Source organism: Zeus faber, assembly GCF_960531495.2.
Source record: "Zeus faber genome assembly, chromosome: 17".
In the NCBI taxonomy this organism is placed as follows: domain Eukaryota; kingdom Metazoa; phylum Chordata; class Actinopteri; order Zeiformes; family Zeidae; genus Zeus; species Zeus faber.
In genome coordinates, this window is record NC_137204.1 from 24,056,041 (window position 1) to 24,066,040 (window position 10,000).

At 37.7% G+C, this 10,000-nt stretch overlaps 1 protein-coding gene across 1 annotated transcript in view; it reads left to right on the forward strand.

Annotated features, from left to right (window-relative positions):
- The window catches only part of LOC307242777 (uncharacterized protein), a 3,278-nt gene extending 2,846 nt beyond the window's left edge, over positions 1 to 432 (forward strand). The window contains exon 3 of the mRNA XM_080017356.1: positions 1 to 432. This exon is cut by the window's left edge and continues 815 nt beyond it. The gene's annotated coding sequence lies outside the window, so the exon portion shown is untranslated.
- Positions 433 to 10,000: the final 9,568 nt, after the last annotated feature.

Below are 10,000 nucleotides of genomic sequence, written 5' to 3' on the forward strand. Positions count from 1 at the left end.
CCCTCGTCCCTAAACCTGAGAAGGGGACACATTGCTGCACCCACACCCAGCACTGCCACCTCCAAGAGCTTTAGGTGGAGGATTAAATGCCACAAATCTTTTTTTCATTTTATGCCGCTATCACGGTATACGCTTATAATAGTGTATCAACACATGTGTACCTATTGCAGAACAGCCACTGTACTGTATCTATTGACATTGAACACTGGAAAACGACACTTCAGGTATTTTTTGGTCACCTGATGGAAACTCACCTGATTCACATTCTATTTGTTGCAACATTTCCCACTATTTTGTTCATAATCTTCCTCAAACTCGGGACGGAAAACATAGGATTGTGGAGTCTTACAAAATACAAATATTACTCAGCTCAAGTTTTCTCTTCTTCTTCTTCTTCAGCTGTGGCCAGTAATAAACATTCCGTATATCTCACCCTGTCTTTTGGGTCATGGTGATAATAAGCGTGCCTTCTGGATCCTTGTGTTTTATAATGTCTCTCCCTCACACAATGCACCGTACGGCTGATTTTGCGTCTTGGCTGCAGCAGATGAGCCTCGATGGCTTCCTTCCTTTGGGCGGCTTTTTCCATTTCCCGGTGGTTCCCGGTTACGTCGGCCGCACTGTTTTGTTGTTGTTTGGTTTCCCGACGTTTTTTGCTCCCTTTGCTTCTGTGGCTCTTTGCCCTCCTGCTTCTGTTGTTTGTCATTTACAGGTGTCGCGGCGCGACCGAGGCACACGTCTGATTACGGCCGCTAATGTGCTGCGATGACTTTAATGATTTTATCCTGCCAGGAGCATTTACGTGTACAAGGAATTTCCCACGGTGAGGATCAGTGACTGTCACCGGACGATTAGGATTTTAACGAGCTCGACAGCCTGAGAAAAAAGAAAAAAACAATAAAATAATATGATTTAACATAAAATAAAAAGAAAAAATAGAAATACAATTCTAATTACCAAATATACACAAATAGCCAAATCTACAAAAGAGAAATAGTGAAATATAAAAAAAATTAAAATAAATACAGAATGCACAAATGTGATTCTCCACACAGGATATGTTTTAGGTATGGGTATGAATTAAAATGATAAAATATTCTACGTATTTAGTGTTACTGATACCAGAACAACAACATGAGTCTGTTTTTTTGACAACCATTAAACCACAGCACAAATTATGAAATATACATTTTTTTGCAGTTTTATTTATTTTGAATCAAGCTGACTCAAATCTAGATTGATCATTATCAGGCAGGTAATAAACTTGCCAAACATATTTGCTTTCAATCATTCAGCATGTTGTTTTCCGAAATTGTATCTGATCCAAAAAAACAAACAAAAACAAACGCGGGCGTTGATAGATTCATGCTGGACGCTGCTGTTGTGGCCTGTGTTTGTTGTTCGGCTGAAAACAGAGCTCTGGTTGGGCTTCTGCTCTAGCGCTAAAAGCTGCATAATTCAACGGCCGCCAATGGGTGTTAAGCTGAACAGGAAACATTACATCTGTTTACCGCCACTGTAACGATATCAACTGGAGACGTCACTGGTCTTAGCAACACTAAGGGAATATAACACTGAAGTGAAGCCTGTACCGCGAAGCAAGACACGAGCTTATCTTCAACGTCCAACGTCCCTTCGTTTTGGCTGTGTAATTTACATCTATATGTAGATGCATTTGTGGAGTCCAGAGTGAACCACTGGTTGAAAACCTGCTCTTTCCTCTCATTTGGCAATTTTTGCCTGGACGGATATGACTAGTTTTACAATTAAAAGTTATTGCGTTAAAAATAAAGTGTGAAAAACCTTAAAAGAAACAACAATATTGGACTGAACTTAACCTTTATTATGGAAATTTCGGTGAGTGTTAGATGGGTGTCTAAATGGCAACTCTCCAACTTAAAACACGAATAACACCAAGAAAACAACAACCTTGATTATCTTATCATTTATCACGCTTATTAATTATAAAGTAAACCTTTTTTTATTCGATTTTTATCATTTCTCTGTAGATTTTACATTTTTTATTTGATTTAATGTTGCAAATTATATATATAAGTTATATATATAAGTTAACATACATTGAGATAATCATTGTATACATTCACATACTTTGCTATTAAATTTGATATGTATACAAATTAATAGTGATTTATCAATTTGTATACATTTCAAATACAATCACAATAACAGGGTAGTAAATACTGCCCTGTCCTGCCACACACACACACAAACACACACACACGCACGCACGCACACATGCATGCACACACACACACACACACACACACACACACACACACACACACACACACACACACACACACACACACACACACACACACACACACACACACACACACACAATTATTCACTAATGGAGGGATCTGTGTTCCCATGGTGATGAACTTTTTAGGGGCCTTTCAATTTGATTAGAGCATCTTTCCCTGAAGGACTTAACTTGACAAAATTAACCAGTTTGTGTTAATTTATCGTAATGCAAAGTGCAGTTTTTGAGCTAAAGTGCTAAATGTATTCCTAGAGCCAATGCATTATTCAGATTTATTTGCTATATTGTAAATGAGCACTGAACACTCTAATCACCATTTTGAACTCGACAACATATCAAATTGGATTAAGACTACAAACAACTTTTGTGATAAAATTTTGCTTTAATTATAACTATAATTTGAAATAGAATTGTCTGTACCAACCACCAATAAATGTTTGGAATGTGGAAATCGCAATTTATTATTATTATTATTATTATTATTATTATTATTATTATTATTATTAATAATAATAATAATAATAATAATAATAATGTTATAAATAATAATAATTATAATAATAATAATAATAATAATAGAGCACTTGACACAACACATTTAAAGTAGCGTAAATAAACTAGAATACATATGCAGATAAAATAAATAGACAATCATAGTTAACTAGTAAATAAAAATTAATAATAAATATAGCAATCCATGGGGTCCAGTTTAGTCGTGTTAGGTATGTGTTACAGTTTTCCCGGTTCTGTGAAACGCAACTAAGATTTTCCGGGTTTACATTTAACGGCGCATCGGCTCCTCCGGTCTGTCGTCTGAACAAGCCTAACGACCACGCGAAGCAACGAGGTCTTTCGTAGCTCAACTCTTTTTAGCTGAGCTGCGGCGATTAATAACAAATGTAGCTGCAGGAAGCGAAACATGGGCTCCTGTTTAGTCGTGTTGGGTAGGTATTACAGTTTTCAGAGATTCAGGAAAAAACATTGACAGCAATTACAACCACGCTGCCACCTACACCTCGTTTCACTCATTTCTGCTTGAAAATACAGACCAATGTGGATTAAATATGGACCACAGCACAAACCCTAGGGTGATGCGACTTGGTTGGGTCGCACTAAGTAATAAATGTAAAAAAATATATATATGTCATTAAATTTCTCAACAGATGAATGAATAAATGTATTTAATTTAAAATGCTATGCTTTGTTTAATTCAGTTGTATTTTGGTAAAATAATACCCGCCACTTTGTTACTTCGTATGGTTAAGTGTTTGTATCTTATATTCCTTTTAGTTGAAGTCCAGTGGTGACTATATCTGTACTTGACAGTACTTTGGTAAGGTTGGAGTTATTGACTCACGTGATTTGCATACTCCATCAAATAGCAAATCTTGGTAGGGACTGAAACGCTATGATGTGACCTGCGCGAACCTTCATTTGCACAGGCATGCTGTGTGGCGATGATAAAAAATATAGTTTTTACAAAATTATTCCACAATAAGTTCAAGTTCAAGTTCAAGAGATTATTTGGATCAAACTTGGACGACGGCATGCCGGACTGCCCTGAATACACATTTTTATTAATGTCTGTGAGTACAGGGGATCCATGAGATTTGCACCCCACTGACACCGTCAGTTTTTCATTAACAAAAACAATAGGGCTCCCGCCCCTTCGGGGCTGGGCCCCTAATAAAAAACCAAGCAACCAATCCAAGCAAAAACAATAAGGTTCCAGCCCAGTGGGTTGGACCCCTAATAAAAATAAAAATAATAAGAATAATAAGAATAATAAGAATAATAAGAATAATAAGAATAATAATAGTAATAATAATAATCATCATCATAATCATAATCATAATAATCATAATAATAATAATCATCATAATAATCATCATAATAATAATAGTCATAATCACATTCATAATCCTTGTTATTATTATTATTATTATTATTATTATAAATAATAATAATAATAAATAATAATAATAATAATAATAATAATAATAATAATAATAATAATAATAATAATAATAATAATAATAATAATAAAACTATCATATCAAATACATTTATAAAAAACAATTTAAATGATTTAGGAGACACAAAACAACTTAAATCATTAAGTCCACATTTAATTGATCCTCTTCTTTGGGGTTAAATGGGGGACACATACTGTAAAATGTTAAATCTTTTGTGCTCTACTCTGTGGTAGCTCTTTAGAGGCACACTGGAAAACAGCCTCACTCTGAAGAGAAGCTGAGAAGCTTTATTTCCTCCGCCATTTATTTTATTCGAGTCGTCGCACAGCCTCGTCCACACTCTCTCTCTCGCCCGTAGACGTTGTCGCCTGAAGGTTTCGACAACCCTCGTCTCAAGACAACTTTTTCCTCGACCCATCAAATGTCAGAAGCGGATCCGTATACAGTACATTCCTTTGTAAAGCCCTGGAATATAAGTGTTTGCTGTACCATGCTGTGCTGCTGTTTGACATTCAGCATGAAAGCTTGTGCTGTGCTGTGATGTCTCCGTCTCAGCGTGAAACATAAGGAACTAGTCTCAGTGTGAAACATGATTTGTTTTCCTCTGAAGGGAAGTGCATGTTGTTTCCTTTTCGGTTTAAAATTATGATCTTTTTGTCTAACATTGATCCGTCGTTTTAAGAGCCTACTGTTCCCATTTGTCTCGAATATTGATTATATACAGTATATATATATATATATATATATATATATATGTATATATATATTAATACACAATGAATGACTTGACAAAGGTCTATTTGGTCGTTTAGTTTTTGTCTTTCCTCTAACAGCAGTAAATTAAGTTAGTATTATGATTTTCAAATTTTCCTTTTTTTACCCCCCTTTTTTGTTTTTAATGGTTTGTTGATACAATCCAACAATTACGGCCATCTTTTTGAATTGCGTCCTCTCAAATATGTTTGTCAAGTTAGGAATAGTTCAGGGGGACAACTAGGTCGAGCAGGAGGGACTGGCGGCTTAAATAGGCCAGCCCATAATGGAAGCATGTGGTGCTGGCAAGTTGTCTGACAGCTGACAACTAGCTACGCAAGCTACGCGTAATTTGTCAAGGGGGTGAAGTTATGAGCGTCTTTCACAAGTATTTTGAATGCATGTCGGTTTGTTTTTCACTGACTTGCCTCGGTCTGAAGGTAGCGGTGTTAGAAAGTTGCGGTTTAGTCGGTGCAGCGCTGCTCTGATTTGCTAGCGCCGCCTTAAACACGATTTCCTAAACACAACACCTTAAAATCTCTTTCTCAGTTTTTATCGGGTCTTGTTTGAAGTTATGACGGAGTTGTTCATTGCGGGCCGTTCAATTTTCATGTTGATGACCCTTCAAATGTTCTTGCTACAGATTTTTTTTTTTCTTTTTATACGACGACACCGTCGATCGACACGTGTCCGGCCAAACTCGTAAATGAGGCCAAACTCCGGACACGAGCTGAGAGCATCCTCTCGTGAAATGCACAATTCATTTTCTCGTCCAACCACCAATGCGTTGTTTAATAATTTAACCGGGAATTTCAAGCTCCGGCCGATGCTTTGAGCTGCACTGTCAGCGCAAGTTCTCAGGACCGAAAAACTAATGATCTGGTTTTCTGCTCTAACAATATGTGTTCATCTACTTTATATCTGGAGGTGGAGGTCATCAGATGAAGGCAACCTTGGAATAATGAAGACATTCAAAGCTGTAAAAGGGAACGCTGTAAAGCAGAACAGAGTTGGGGAAAAAGCTCGAGTCTCTCCGGCTCCACTGTGCGGTCGTGAGGGAATCGTAAGATCATAAGAAAAAGGTTCAAGGTGCGAGGGCGAACGGTTTCTTTGAGATGATTTCCGCCAATCAGCACAATCAAATATTTCTGTTTCAAACATCCACTGAATCCAGCCGCTCCTTGGGAATGAGAGAAACTGATAAATTGTGCTCCTACACCGTCTTATACCATCCCCGCAGCGACACGCGATTCCAAAATACCCACCTGGCCTCTTAACAACTCTCTGTGCCCCGCATTATTTTGTGTCCAACCGATTCTCAGTTACCTTTTATCGCTAAAATATTCTCGGCGTTCTAGTTAGAGGGAGACGTTTCTTGTGTCAGCGTTTCTTTAAAACCGATTAAACCGATTTTTGGCTTCTCGATTATTTCTGTGGGAACACGATGCCTCCACGTTAATAGGGCTTTTAAACCACTTGAGAGGTCAATTGACAGACAACTTAGATCACAACAAATAGGAAAAGTCGTCCTCAGGCCACGACGCGTACTGTGCTTCACACCAACTGCAGTTGTTGCAGCACATTTCTGATGAAGAAACCAAGAGCTGCCCTGCCTTCCGTTTCTCACGGCACAGAATGCTGCGAGCTCCACCCTTGAAGCGTCTTCATTTTCAACGCAACACTGATGTGGACGCCCCCCCGCCGTTAATTGCAAACCCTTCACTCCATAAAATATTTACAAAACCCGGAAATTGATTGTTGCATGTGTCTAAAATCCGGTGGTTAGGAGGAGAGGTTGCATTTATAAACAGAAATGAAAGATCAAAACCAATTCATCAGAAAATTTGTGAAATCGTGGTCATTGTGAGTGTTATACGGTTCTTCTTTCTTCCACAATCTTTTTCAAAGCTGTCGCCCACCATTGCCTTTGCAGTGAAGGTTTTATCGAGTAGTGGAATGACTCCCAGGATTTCAAACCCAAAGGACACTATTTAAGGGTAAACATGTCGTTTCTGTTGATGTGGGTGTGTCCTATCCTCATGTGACCGGGCCCAAAGGGAGGCAATATCACATAGGCCTTGTCTAATTTACTAAGAAGTAGCCTACACCACCTTCAGGACTCGAGGAACTACATCTATCAATGGGTGGGTCGACCATGATTGTGCTAAAAGCGGTGCCCCCGATTATCTACTGTCTAGACTTACAATGTTAGTCCTTAAATATGTGATCTGTTTCAATGACTTTCTTGAGCTAGCCTGGCAAGTCCCGATGGAAGCGAGAAGTGCTTCAAAAAGAATCACTTGTTTCCTGTTTTACCTCGCCGTTGAATCTGTTTCCCTGCTTCGACATAGGATACACCCGCGTTTCCTTCCAGGAAGAGTTTTTAAGATTAGATTTATTTTTGCAATCACTGGACTCAGTGGACACGTTGATAAGACATTATGGATTCCCATTGGAATAACTGAGAGGGAGTGTCAGAGAGAAAATCCTTAGTTATTGCAACTACTGTTACGGTGGTGGGTAGGTAGGTAATTATGTAATTAGGTAATTATGTAATTAGGTAGGTAGTTAGGTAGGTTATTAAGTAATTAGGTAATTAGGTAGGTAGGTAGGTAGGTACGGACGTATGTAGATACATTAGTTAGGTAGGCAGGTAGGTAGGTAGGTTGTTAGGTAGGTAATAGGGGAAGTAGGGAGGTAGATAGGTAGGTAGATAGGTAGATAGGTATGTAGGTAGGTAGGTAGATAGGTAGGTAATTAGGTAGGTAATTAGATAGGTAAATAAGTCATTAGGTAATTGGGTTAGTAGGTAGGTAATTAGGTAATGAGGTAGGTAGGTAGGTAGGTAGATAGGTAGGTAGGTAGGTAATTAGGTAGATAGGTCGATAGGTAGGTGATTTGATAATTAGGTAGGTAGATAGGTAGGTAGGTAGGTAGGTAGGTAGGTAGGTAGGTAGGTAGGTAGGTAGGTAATTAGGTAGGTAGGTAGGTAGATAGATAGGTAGGTAGGTAGGTAGGTAGGTAGGTAATTAGGTAGGTAGGTAGGTAGGTAGATAGATAGATAGGTAGGTAGGTAGGTAGATAGGTGATTTGATAGGTAGATAGGTAGGTAGGTAGGTAGGTAGGTAGGTAGGTGATTTGATAATTAGGTAGGTAGGTAATTAGATAGATAGGTAGGTGGGTTGGTAGGTAGGTAGGTAATTAGGTATTTCTGTCATAAATATTTGGTCTGTAATAATCATATTATCACAACCTAGATGAATAATATAACTATGGTTTTAATATGAATCTCTATTTAAAATTTTAAAATAAAGTAAAAAGTTTGACAGGATGTTCAGCTGAATGAAACCGAGCAGTGAAGTGCAGCAGCACCTGCGCATGGTATGAAACAGCAACACAACAGAAAGCGTTCGTGTGTTTGATGTACGTGGAGTACTTCCTGTGAAGGGCTGGTACACAACAGCCCTGCCACCTGCGGCTATCACAGCAGAGCAGAGTGTACTGTAGGTGGAGGCAGAGCTTTGAACAAATATCAAGGAAAAGGGTAAATACAGGTGGGAAACAGGAGGAATACATAGGATGTACTGGAACAAAGCAAACCATTGAACCAACTTTCAACAAAATTTAAGTAATTATTCACAAGTAATATTAGTAAAAATATTTTACTATAATTACTTCAATATGTTTTTAGTTGATTCAGTGATTGCACTTTTTCAGTATACCTGTTGAAAAAAAATGCAAATTGGGCTGTGTATGTAATATTATATGATATGCTATATGATATATTAGAGCATATGGAATGTTAAATGTTAATAAAGAGTGGAGGAAAATGTCCCATTCTGTACAACATCATTGAAGGAATGAGACTGAGAATTTATGACACATTAATGCCTCTGACCTGTACAGTAGAAATGCTTCAGTAAACTGACTTGCCTTGACCAACAGAAAATGAGAACAACTTTTCGTTTGCATTGTGACTTTTGCCATGAAATTGAACTGAGTATTTTCCAGGATTTTAAGGATTTCACATCCTCATTCCAATAATACACCTTTGAGCAGCCAGAGCTTAAAGCCTTTGACAATAGAGCCGATTGTCTGAAGACCAACAGACCGTTCTTTGGGGCTTTGCACCCACCATTGCCTGGTATCTGACACAGCCGACAGGAAAGGGAAACACAGTTGGTTTCAGAGTTTCTGTTAGAACAACTTGGTGCCGGTCAACATGTCCTGGAAGATTCAATTTCCCGGACAAACGGGAGAGATTTCGATCAAATATCTGTGTTTATTCAGCTTAAAAACAATTGATAAGCAGGCTTTATAGAGAATGACTCACCAAGGTATGTAGATGTATAATATTATTATTAATTATTATATTATAATGTAATATAATATCATTATTATATATTATAATAATTATATTATTGTGAATAATAGTATAAATATATAATATAATATTTCATTGAATATTCAAAATAAAATAAATAAATAAAGTCAGTTAACGCAAATTTAAAAATAAATAAATACAAATTAATAATATTACTACTTGAAATCAAGTAATTTCCGGTTGTGAACAATAAATAACAATGCAGCCGCAAAATAAATATGACAAGTAGGTCTAAATTAAAAATAGAGTTTGTGGTGCTGTCCATCTTCGTCGGGACGTCCCGTCGACATATTTTACACAATGAATATTTACCGTCTGCTTTGGGTCGGAACTTAAATATCCAAAATAAACACCAAACTATGGATGTATGTGTCCCAACGACAACTAATCTTTCAATTTCTCCTCAGAGTTCTAGACGCTGCAGCATCGTCTCCGCTCTGTGTTTACTGGATAACTGCATTAACAAGTGCAACCTGTCCACGTGGGAGGGGGCGGGGCTTATTTCTATATCGTCAAACCTGATCGGTCAGAGGTGAAAGGTCAGCTTTAGATCCTCCAAACTGATTGGCTTCCCGTTGCAACTTGCCGAGCGCGGAAATG